This window comes from Perca flavescens, chromosome 21, assembly GCF_004354835.1.
Source record: "Perca flavescens isolate YP-PL-M2 chromosome 21, PFLA_1.0, whole genome shotgun sequence".
Classification (NCBI taxonomy): Eukaryota; Metazoa; Chordata; class Actinopteri; order Perciformes; family Percidae; genus Perca; species Perca flavescens.
Window position 1 is genome coordinate 4249551 of NC_041351.1, and position 11385 is coordinate 4260935.

The 11385-nt window shown below is 41.3% G+C and overlaps 1 long non-coding RNA gene across 1 annotated transcript in view; it reads left to right on the top strand.

Annotated features, from left to right (window-relative positions):
• Positions 1 to 9020: 9020 nt before the first annotated feature.
• LOC114548641 (uncharacterized) overlaps positions 9021 to 11385 on the top strand; it is a 30735-nt gene continuing 28370 nt past the window's right edge. Inside the window, exon 1 of the long non-coding RNA XR_003691379.1 lies at positions 9021 to 9327. This is a non-coding gene — a long non-coding RNA (uncharacterized LOC114548641). The remainder of the gene's footprint in view (positions 9328 to 11385) is intronic.

Below are 11385 nucleotides of genomic sequence, written 5' to 3' on the forward strand. Positions count from 1 at the left end.
TGTGTCATATATTTGATTATGTTTTAACAGCTGTATACTGCTATCCCTGTATGGATGTGATATGATTGCAACCTTTGTTGTTCAGTTTAGCCCCATAGAAAATGTACTTCTTCCGGGCTAACCTACGTGGTATTGGACCGGTGCATCAACTCCAATTCAATTCAATTTTATTTATAGTATCAAATCATAGCAAGAGTTATCTCGAGACACTTTACAGATAGAGGTCTAGACCACACTCTATAATTTACAAAGTACCAGTACCTTCCAATACTGATGCCTGCATTTTAGGCAGTATCAGAGGCTTTTCCGATACTGGTATCGGTATCGGAACATCTCTAGTATTTAGCATACAGAAAATAATTCCATTTCCTCCCCCCCACATTTTTTTTTTGGGGGGGGTGGTTTCATATAAAAAACAAACACTGGCATTATTGTTATTTATTGTTATTCTCATTGTTTGGTCGTTGGTCGTCATGGTCCGGGCTGATGTTGGTCAGAGGTCACCAGAGCAACGTTTCTTGAAGGGATGCAGAAGGGTTAAGAGAAGGAAAAACAAAGTGTTACATAAAACGAAAAGTCCTCGTGAAACTCTCTGATCCCTCTGTCCTCCTTCATCTCCTCAGGCTGCTAATACATCAGCGCTGCCAAAAAACTCCGTACAACAATAAAAGGCTTTGTGAGGAGCCCCCCCCCTGCCACGAAGAGCTCTGGACTCTTAACCCCCCAGCCCCATCAGGATCAGCACCGGACACTTTAGAAAAAGAAGACACTCAGGAACTCTTCCTTTTTATATTGCACATTTCAAATTCTTTATCTTTAGTTTTGTGTACTGTTTGGTTTTGCCTTACATTTGCATTTTTTAGAATGTATTACTGTATTGTACATATTACTTTTCTTTTTTTAATTTTAAAATTGATATATTACTGATCTTTTCTATTTTTAGCTCAGAGAGCTGAAAAGGGCGTGGCTTGGCAGCAGGAGGGCGGGTGGGCTGAAGAGGGGGGGTGGAGGTGCTGGTGCACCTGCGTTTCAAGTCCCTCCTTGGGAAAAGGGATGAAAACAGGATCTTAAACTCAAACAACATCCTGCAAATACCACCCCCCCCCCCCCCCCCCCCACACACACACACACACACACACACACACACACACACACTTACCCCTTCTCCTCCCCCCCCCATCCCAGAAGTATTTATGCAGTTTGTTCCTGCTCCTCTGTAGAAAGTGGGAAAGAGATGAATCAATCATCAATCAGAGCGAGGCCTGTGTGAGGATGGGACCGGGAGAGTGGGGGGGGGGGGGGCGGGGATACTTCCTTCTCACCGACCTCTGCTCATCAACATGCAAGTCATCTCCCGCTGACACACACACACACACGCACACACACAGAGATTTCCCATTCATTCATCTTTTTTTGTTCATATCAAGCACTCTGGGAACAATATCAGATGTGATAACAGTAACATGACTTATTCCGTTCTTAATTAAAATAACCGTGACTAAGATTCATGTAGCAATACTGCTGTCTTTTGGGAAGTTTGAAGGAGAGGGAATTCCCAGAATATTGTGTTGGAATCACGTAGCTGACGTGCTTGCTGGTTCGGTTATTCCTTCCTTTATGAATTATTTTTGTTTTGTTTGATTGTGTTCTGAGCACAAGAAGTGGAAATTAAAACGAAAACTGCTGATGAACGTTTTGTAGCTCATTCAAAAACAATTCTTACGTGCATGAAGGCATGTCTTACTCTGTGTTAACTTTTCCTACACATAATGACCATAATGCAACGCAAGACAACATCTTAGAAACAAGCAAATACAATACTAATAAGATAAGACAGACTAATGAACATAAAGTACAAATGAAATACAACAGAAAACCAAAGAAGACACAGCACAATAGTGCAAAATTACACTTCTTTTTTTTTTTTACATACATTTAAAATAAGAGAGACTAGAAGAGACTTTCGGCCGTAGAAACCCTTTGATAATTATTAGTGATTGCAATCAGAGATTCTATGAAGGTAATCTCCCTCATTAGGGATTGTACAAAATAGGGCTGCAACTAACAAGTATTTTCACTGTCGATTATTTTCTCAATTAATGGATAGTTGTTTGGTCTATAAAATGTCGATCATTCTTCCCAAAGCCCAAGACGACGTCCTTAAATGTCTTATTTAGTCAACAACTCAAAGATATTCAGTTCACTGTCACAGAGGAGAGAAGACACCTTTTTTTTCATGACTCATTTTCAATTTTCAATTTTCAATGACTCAAATTAATTGATTATCAAAATAGTTACTTAAAAGGTCACCCCCCCCCCTCTCCTCCTCAATAGCTACAGACACAGAAATGGCCCATCCTAAGGAAAGCTCATTGTGGGACTGGCTCTAGTGGCTGTAGTTCTGCACCAAGGCTGAGTTTCAGGAAAGAGACTTCAGATACAGTATTAGGGGACCACTAAGGTCTATATAAAAGAGACTTCAGATACAGTATTAGGGGACCACTAAGGTCTATATAAAAGAGACTTCAGATACAGTATTAGGGGACCACTAAGGTCTATATAAAAGAGACTTCAGATACAGTATTAGGGGACCACTAAGGTCTATATAAAAGAGACTTCAGATACAGTATTAGGGGACCACTAAGGTCTATATAAAAGAGACTTCAGATACAGTATTAGGGGACCACTAAGGTCTATATAAAAGATACTTCAGATACAGTATTAGGGGACCACTAAGGTCTATATAAAAGAGACTTCAGATACAGTATTAGGGGACCACTAAGGTCTATATAAAAGATACTTCAGATACAGTATTAGGGGACCACTAAGGTCTATATAAAAGAGACTTCAGATACAGTATTAGGGGACCACTAAGGTCTATATAAAAGAGACTTCAGATACAGTATTAGGGGACCACTAAGGTCTATATAAAAGCATCCAAAGAGCACCATGTCATGGGACCTTTAAAGGTGCTCTAAGCGATGTTGGGTGATGTCACTTCTTGTTGACATTCAAAATATTTTCAAACAAAACGGAGGCTAGCTCGCCCCTCCCTCCTCCTCATCCTGTCCCCTCCCCCTCCCTTCCACTCACATACCCCCCCCCCCAGCTCCTTCTTGTCGGTTATTGGCTGTAACGCTGTTTGTTATGTTTGGTGGTGCAGGTTGGTGCAGTTTGTTTTTGTTGCCGTTTGTGGAGCCTGAGCTGTCTACAGAGACCGCAGGTTTTTTTTACAGTGTGTTCAGGGGACAGGCAGCTAGCAGATAGTGAGTAGATGTTTGCTGTCTGTGACAAAAAAAATGTTGTAGCCTAAAAAACTCGTGACATCGTTTAGAGCACCTTTAAATAGTTAACAACTAATCAATTAATCTTTGCAGCTGTAGTGCGAAAGTAATCGGGGTGTGGGGAGGGAATCAAGAGCCCGCACAGTTATAAAAATATGCTTTGGACCAATTGGATCCAATGAAAAAAAAACAAAAAAGCCAAATAAAATCAGAACCCAGTTGGAAAATGCATAACTTTCTTGTCCCTGGAGAGAAACAGCTTGCGTAAAATAGCATTGCTTCACTCGACTAGTCTGACCACACACACACACACACACACACACACACACACACACACACAGTGAACGCCGTGCCTGCTGACCACAGAGGAAGTGACTGCCAAAGAGGAAGTGAACACGTCCCGTTTGTGTGCACGGCCAAGAGGGAAGACGAAGTGTTAAAGTTATTAGCCGAGTGGGAGCGGTGCATTTAAGAGGGCATCCTGTGCACAACAAATGCTTCCTGCTCCTGCCACCCAACGCCACAAAACAACCACAGAGGGGGGGGGGAACTGAGAAACCTCTTGACATGTGAACCTGCCAGCCACTAAACACAGGTGGAAACTATACGGTGCCCTCAAGAAAGTACAGTTTCTCCCCCCAGAAGGCTGCCTCTCTATCTATACAGCGGGCTCCTATAGGCGTCCTCCAACTCCGCAATGGAAAATTCATGTTTTTCATTTTGGCAGGCACATTCCTGCACACACACACGATGGGGCCCCTGCTGACATGCAGCATGGATAGCTCCCCTAACTCATGAGAACATCAGATTACAGCACATTATGAAATTATTGAATCAAATCTGTGTGCAGCAGCATTGACAAAGCCTGTTCCTGGCTCGTCGCCACGCCGTACCTGAGCCTCCACATCCAAGCTCGACAGTGATCTGATGAGGCTCATCAAAATCGGATTAATCAGTGTTTGGTTGTTTTCATCCCTCCCATGATCGGGACAAGTACTGCTCTGTGAACGCAGCCGTGTGTCCTAAAAACAGTTACGTTCCCATACAATGAAACTGCATTCTCACTTACGAAGTCAAGCGTATGTCAAATGCATTATGCCAAAAATACCAGGATGTCTGACCGCATCCGGTCAGATTTTGCTGTATACAAGCCAGCCTGCCTTTCTGGTTATTCTGACCTACAATCCTTTGTGCAGCAAGAGGGTCAAAGTTGAAGAAGTTTAAGAAGTTATGAAGAAGTATTATGTCCCAATTGTATGCATAATACTTGCAGCAGTACGTACTTTGTAAGGGCAGCTGCAGAACATACTAAAAGTAAAAAGAAAAGTATGTGATTTGGAAAATAAGTACCTTTGTTTGTCATTTAAGCAGGCTGTTCTCATGAACCATTCGTAGATATAGCCACGAAAAGTTGTGCACTGTAATTTGCATGTATTTCATGTATTGATTGCTGCATTCACTACATTGACTGCTGCTGTGTAAGAGTGCTGTGGTCAACGTATGAAGGAGGTCGGGTGGATGGGTGGATCCTCAAACACAGGGCTTTCAACCAGGAGATGGGGCTTTGTGTCCCAGAAGAAGTTAAAGTGCTCATATTATGCTTTTTGGCTTTTCCCCTTTCCTTTATTGTGTTATATATCTTTTTGTGCATGTTATAGGTTAACAAAGTGAAAAAGCCCAAAGTCCTCCCCAGAGGGACTTACCATCTCCAACAGAAAACACTGTTCACCAACTGCTCCAAACAGCTCTATTGTAGTCCAGCCTTTACTTCAGAGACAAGACACGTTATAATGCTCGCCTAGCTGCTAGCATGGCACACCATCATACTTTGCTTCTGACTGGCTAGTAGTCTTTACATAGCTACTGTCAGGGCACGCCATCATACTCTGCTTCTGACTGGCTAGTAGTCCTTACCTAGCTACTGTCAGGGCACTCCCTCATACTCTGCTTCTGACTGGCTACCTAGCTACTGTCAGGGCACTCCCTCATACTCTGCTTCTGACTGGCTAGTAGTCCTTACCTAGCTACTGTCAGGGCACGCCCTCATACTCTGCTTCTGACTGGCTAGTAGTCCTTACCTAGCTACTGCGCATGCGCGAGTCCCAACAAAGATGGAACAGAAGTGAGATGTCTCACTCTGTAGCTAAAACAGAGAGCTCAACGCACAGGGTGAAAAGAGGAGCTTCAGCAATGTGCAGTACAACAAAAAGATGGTGTTTTTTGAAAATTAAACCATGTGTCAAGCTCAAAGCCCATGGGCCAAATCCGGCCCTTATATCAATTTGGGTTCACAATAAATGTTGTCCCACCTAGTTGTGCGCCAAAGCAAAAACACAGGTAAGTGTTTTTTAAACAGCAAATACCTGACATTCAGAGCAGAATTTGGCAGATTTGCTGACTCAAAGACTTTGAAGTTTTCAAATTCAGGCTGTGAAACAGGTTGTTTTTAAAGGTCACATGACATGGTCCTCTTTGGATGATTTTATATAGACCTTAGTGGTGCCCTAATAGTGTATCTGAAGTATCTTTTATATAGGCCTTAGTGGTCCCCTAATACTGTATCTGAAGTCTCTTTTATATAGACCTTAGTGGTCCCCTAATACTGTATCTGAAGTCTCTTTTATATAGACCTTAGTGGTCCCCTAATACTGTATCTGAAGTCTCTTTTATATAGACCTTAGTGGTCCCCTAATACTGTATCTGAAGTCTCTTTTATATAGACCTTAGTGGTCCCCTAATACTGTATCTGAAGTCTCTTTTTTATATAGACCTTAGTGGTCCCCTAATACTGTATCTGAAGTCTCTTTTATATAAACCTTAGTGGTCCCCTAATACTGTATCTGAAGTCTCTTTTATATAGACCTTAGTGGTCCCCTAATACTGTATCTGAAGTCTCTTTTATATAGACCTTAGTGGTCCCCTAATACTGTATCTGAAGTCTCTTTTATATAAACCTTAGTGGTCCCCTAATACTGTATCTGAAGTCTCTTTTATATAGACCTTAGTGGTCCCCTAATACTGTATCTGAAGTCTCTTTTATATAGACCTTAGTGGTCCCCTAATACTGTATCTGAAGTCTCTTTTATATAGACCTTAGTGGTCCCCTAATACTGTATCTGAAGTCTCTTTCCTGAAATTCAGCCTTGGTGCAGAATTACAGCCACTAGAGCCAGTCGCACAATGAGCTTTCCTTAGGATGTACCATTTCGGTGTCTGTAGCTATTGAGGAGGAGAGGGGGGCAAGGGATGGATGGGGGTGTGGCCTTGACCAACTGCCACTTTGCTCGTTTGAAAGCCATGATGTCTCTCTCTCTCTCTCATAGGTGGGCCAAATTCTCTGGGTGGGCAAAGCAGAGAAAGGGGAGGTAACCTTGCTCCTTATGACCTCATAAGGAGAAGATTCCTGATTGGTCCATCTGAGCTTTCATTTTCTCAAAGGCAGAGCAGGATACCCAGGGCTCGGTTTACACCTATCACCATTTCTAGCCACTGGGGGATAGGCAGGCTGGGGGAACTCATATTAATGGTAAAAAACCTCATGAAGTGAAATATTCATGCCATGGGACCTTTAAAGCAACACTATGTAACTATTAGCGCGAGCTGTAGTTCCAATGATACAACCTGTAGGGGGCCCGAAGCGGGAAAAGTTACATAGCGTTGCTTTAAAAAAAAAAGGTATCATTGTTTTGCTTTATTTGCTAAATTCAAAATGACAAAAATGACTTTTGACTTCATGTCAACAAAAATGTGACAAAAAGCGTACATGACAGGACAGGACATGACAAAGTTGGAAGTGTGCCCTCGTTTAGAAGAAGTCTCCCCGGCTAATCCTGCCCTGTACTGACTGAAGTTGGAGAAACAGCTAGCTAGCTCATGTAGTCCTTACCTAGCTACTGAGCATGTGCGACTGACAACAAAGATGTTACAGAAGTTGCGAGGTCTCACTCTGTAGCTAAAACAGAGACCTGAACACAGGGGGAAAAGAGGACTTGCAGCAATGGGCAGTACAACAAAAATATGGTGTTTTTTGATAATTAAACCATGTAAACCTATTCGGATACAATCTCAAATTACAATTATGAATCTGAAAATGCAAAATAATATAAAATGGGATGAAGATAAAACATTTACAAGTAGCCACAAACCACATATAACATGTAATATTGGAAATGGACTGAAATGGAAACAGAAGCTAATCTAATCTGGATATTCTGCTGTTTTGTTGACAAACAACAGAGAAAACAGATTATAAGGGGAATTCAGAACCATGCAGATTGCAAAAACTCTTATTCCAAGAAAGCAGCAGCTGCAAAACGCTACCTGTTTCTGTGGAACAAGGAAATGAATTAAGATTAATTAAAAATAATTGGATTACTGGAGAGCATCACTAAACAAGAACAGACAGACGAGATTAAATTATTACAATGTATTAATGTCACTCCTCTCTCTCTCTCTCTCTCTCTCTCTCTCTCTCGCTCTCTCATTATCAATCAATTCTTCTGGTGTAAAAAAATGTGGTTTAATCTTGTACATACTGGCTCAGGTCTGAGATACCACAGCTATTTGATTCCTGAACTCGTCCTCTAAGCTCCTGTGAGTCTGCTCAGACGTGTTCAGGCCGGTCTGTCCGGTCCAGAGTGGCCATAGGTGACCCTGTTGTGCCTACGTGATGTGCCTTGTTGCCAAAGCCCCCCCCACCACCCCCTGCAAAAGACCACATCCCTCGGATCCACCCCTCTGGCTTTTGTTTGGACAATTGGCACTGACAAGTTCAGCTGTTATTAACCATCTCGTGGCAATCTTACCTCTGGCGCAACCCACCTCACATATAGAGAGTAGGGCACGCACACACACACACACACACACACACACATACCAGGTTCACCCTCTGTTATCCCCCCCTCTCTCTCCCTCTCTGTTGATCAGTTGTTCATGCATGGCAAATAGCATTCAGTGTGTAGCAGGATGCTGCAGCTGTCTGAAAGTGCAGTGGAGGCAACACATAAACTCCCTTAACTTTCCTTGGACTGGTTTCCAATGACTAAAGAATGTGTGTTTCAATTTTCCAATTAAAGCCGTGCAGATTATACATGGATGAATTTCTTTTAAGATTTTTTTAGGGCATTTCAGCCTTTAATGGAAAGAACACACAGATATGAAAGGGGAGAGAGAGAGAGGGGAATGACATGCAGGAAATCGTCTCAGGTCGGACTCGAACCTTCTGCATCAAGGTATACACCTCCATATACATGCGCCTGCTCTACCGACTGAGCTAAGCCAGCCACTACATGGATGAATTTAATGTCAAATTCAAATCTTATTTCAGTACTATAAGCTCTGTTATCATTGTCGTTAGCTGGGAGTGACTCCGATGAAGAATAAGGATAGGCCTACATATAGCCTACCAATTTTATGAGGCAGTTTTTATATATTATAGCCTATTAACAATGTTTTATTGCAGATTCATCGATGAGTTGATTGAGAGAAAAGGAATCAGCAACTATGTATGTCACCTTTCACTACGGACATTTTGTATTTTACATAGGCTATATTTTTTCATATTTCATAGCTTGAATACTAATCGATTAATAGAGAAAACAAATTATCATTAGTTGTAACCCTCATCTCCAAAAAAATGAAGTGAGACCAGGAGGCTAATTTATGCAGATATCTTGAATTGGCTTTTAATTTTACATGGTGACATCTTGCATCCCTGCGTCTTGAATCGAACGCACCCTTTGGAATCACGCGGGATATTTAAACTGCTCGTGCCCCGCCCACCTGTGTGAGACACCGGCGTCATGCTCCTGCAGTTGTTGGTGGCGTTTAATAAACAAGCGAATAAACTCGTTATCAGTTTGACGACTTTATGTGGGTATTAATCGAGTTTGGAGCCACTTGCCGCCGCCAGTCAGCGACTCTGCCCGTCTGCCGCTACTCTTCACCGGCCATTGGTCGCAACACCTGTCGGCCTAGGATGGGGACGTTTACCTGGTGGAGCTGCGGATGCTAGCTAGTAGCTACGACTCTTCACTTCAACTAAGTAAGGATTTGCTGCTTATCCTGATATGTCTGTGTTGAAGTCTTTGCTTTTATAACACTACAGTATGTGTGTGTGAGGCTGACTAATGCTGGCTCATTAATGCTGCTGCTGTTTAGCCTAGGTTTGGTGTTTGCAATATGAACTGATTGTATTGCTTTGGCTGAGCTGGTGTAATGTGTGTCTGCTGTTTAACACATTTCTTAGGATTTATGCTTCTGTTACAATGCTATTGCATTCCTAGTGCTGAAATTTAAAATGCTCTTGTTTTGTATATTGTTGGCTGAAATGGTTTTGGTTTTCTGTTGATTCACCTACAACTGTCATCAGTGAATGTTGCTTATTGGCTGTATGGATGTCAACATGACCGCTGCCTTGCAAAGATCATTGTTATTATTAGTTTTTGTAATATTCATGGTGGGACTCACCATGATTTTGTGTGAACACAGGATAAGTTTGTCATATTCCATCTTTAAAAAAAAAAGTAGGGTTTATATTACAGCTTGGTTTACTTTATGCTGAGCTTCTGATTTAGACGAAAACTCACATCCATGTATCCCTAGGCCTACTCATTTTTTTCTTTTTTTAAATATTAAAATCCCAATAATGCAGGTTTATAGTTACAGCTGGCATGTTTTTACCTGCTGCGTATCCGATCAGTTTCTGGGTTTTAATTTGTGGGCTTTTGATTGTAGTTTTTGTGGGAAAATATCTGCTGTATTTTTTTTTTTAATAAAGCTGACAAAAATTTTGGGGGCGGGGGGGGTGACCCCGACACGACACTAAGCATGATCATTCTGTGTACAGTAAATGCAATGAATCTGTGCATTTTCCTGTTATTTCTGACTAGGGCTGCACAATTAATTGCAATTTCATCGAAATCGCAATATGGACTAGTGCGATATCCACATTGTAGGGGGGGTGGGGGGGTTAAAGTCTAAATATGTGCCAAAACATTCAGAATCAAGTATTGTGGTGCTGCAGAGACATCCTAACCTAAATATCCTATCCTACAGACTACAGAAAAACATCTTTGTTTGGTACAGATCCTCCCAAAAATCACACTATAATCATTTACATTTTTTAGATTTTAATATTTTTCAATGAGAATAATGATACAAAAACGATAATTCCCTCCAATATCGTGAATCATATCGCAATATCAGTCAAAATAATCGCAATTAGATAATTTCCTCATATCGTGCAGCCCTATTTCTGACAATTTCAAAAACAAAAATGTATATTATGCTTGAGTAAATAAACCCCCAATTAACAAAACTGCCTAAAATTAATATTTAAATAAATCACCAGGAGAATCTGGTACAGCCTCATTCAAGTCTATGTTCTGCTTATTTAGCGTTATTTAGTAAATTGCTCTTAAACACATTTAGGGAGGATTTTAATAGAATTTTTATTCTCAATACTTGTCATTTAGTCCTGGTGTTTTTACTTTGGGGCTGGCTAAAACCTGTTTGGGGGGGGTTACCAAACATTCCTCTATGCAGGAAAAGCCCTGATATTGCATTGCGTTGCAGCAAAAGTTGGGCCAGTTTAAACTTTTTGTTGGTGTTATTTTAGCAGAGTCCTCTGCTTTGGCTCCCCAGTGGTTTAAACTTTAACTTTTAAGTGTGTTTTGTGGTGCATTTGAATGTTTGGTCCCAAAATATATGGTTAATTTTTCAGTTTGTAGGCTACGTTTTGAGGCAAAAATAGTGTGAGCTGGGGAACAAAGGGAAGACGCAGATATTTTCCTGCGGTTAGGCCTCTCATTTACACGAAAACCCTGTTTTTATCACAGAAAACGATTATTTCTATTTATTAGCATAAATGACTTCTCACATCTAATGATTCTTGTTTGTCCCCAGTGGACTTCTTTAGCAAGTTTAGGCTTTAAGCTTTTTCAGTGTTTATTTTTTATTATCTCTTCTAGCTTTTCCAAAGTTTTAGACACAGAACAGAACATTTTCTTAAATGAAGGATCCCTGAACTCCCCCCGCCAGAAACCTGCACCTAAAGTCTTCACAAACCTAGAGGTAAACACCGGGCACATCCCTAGCTGCG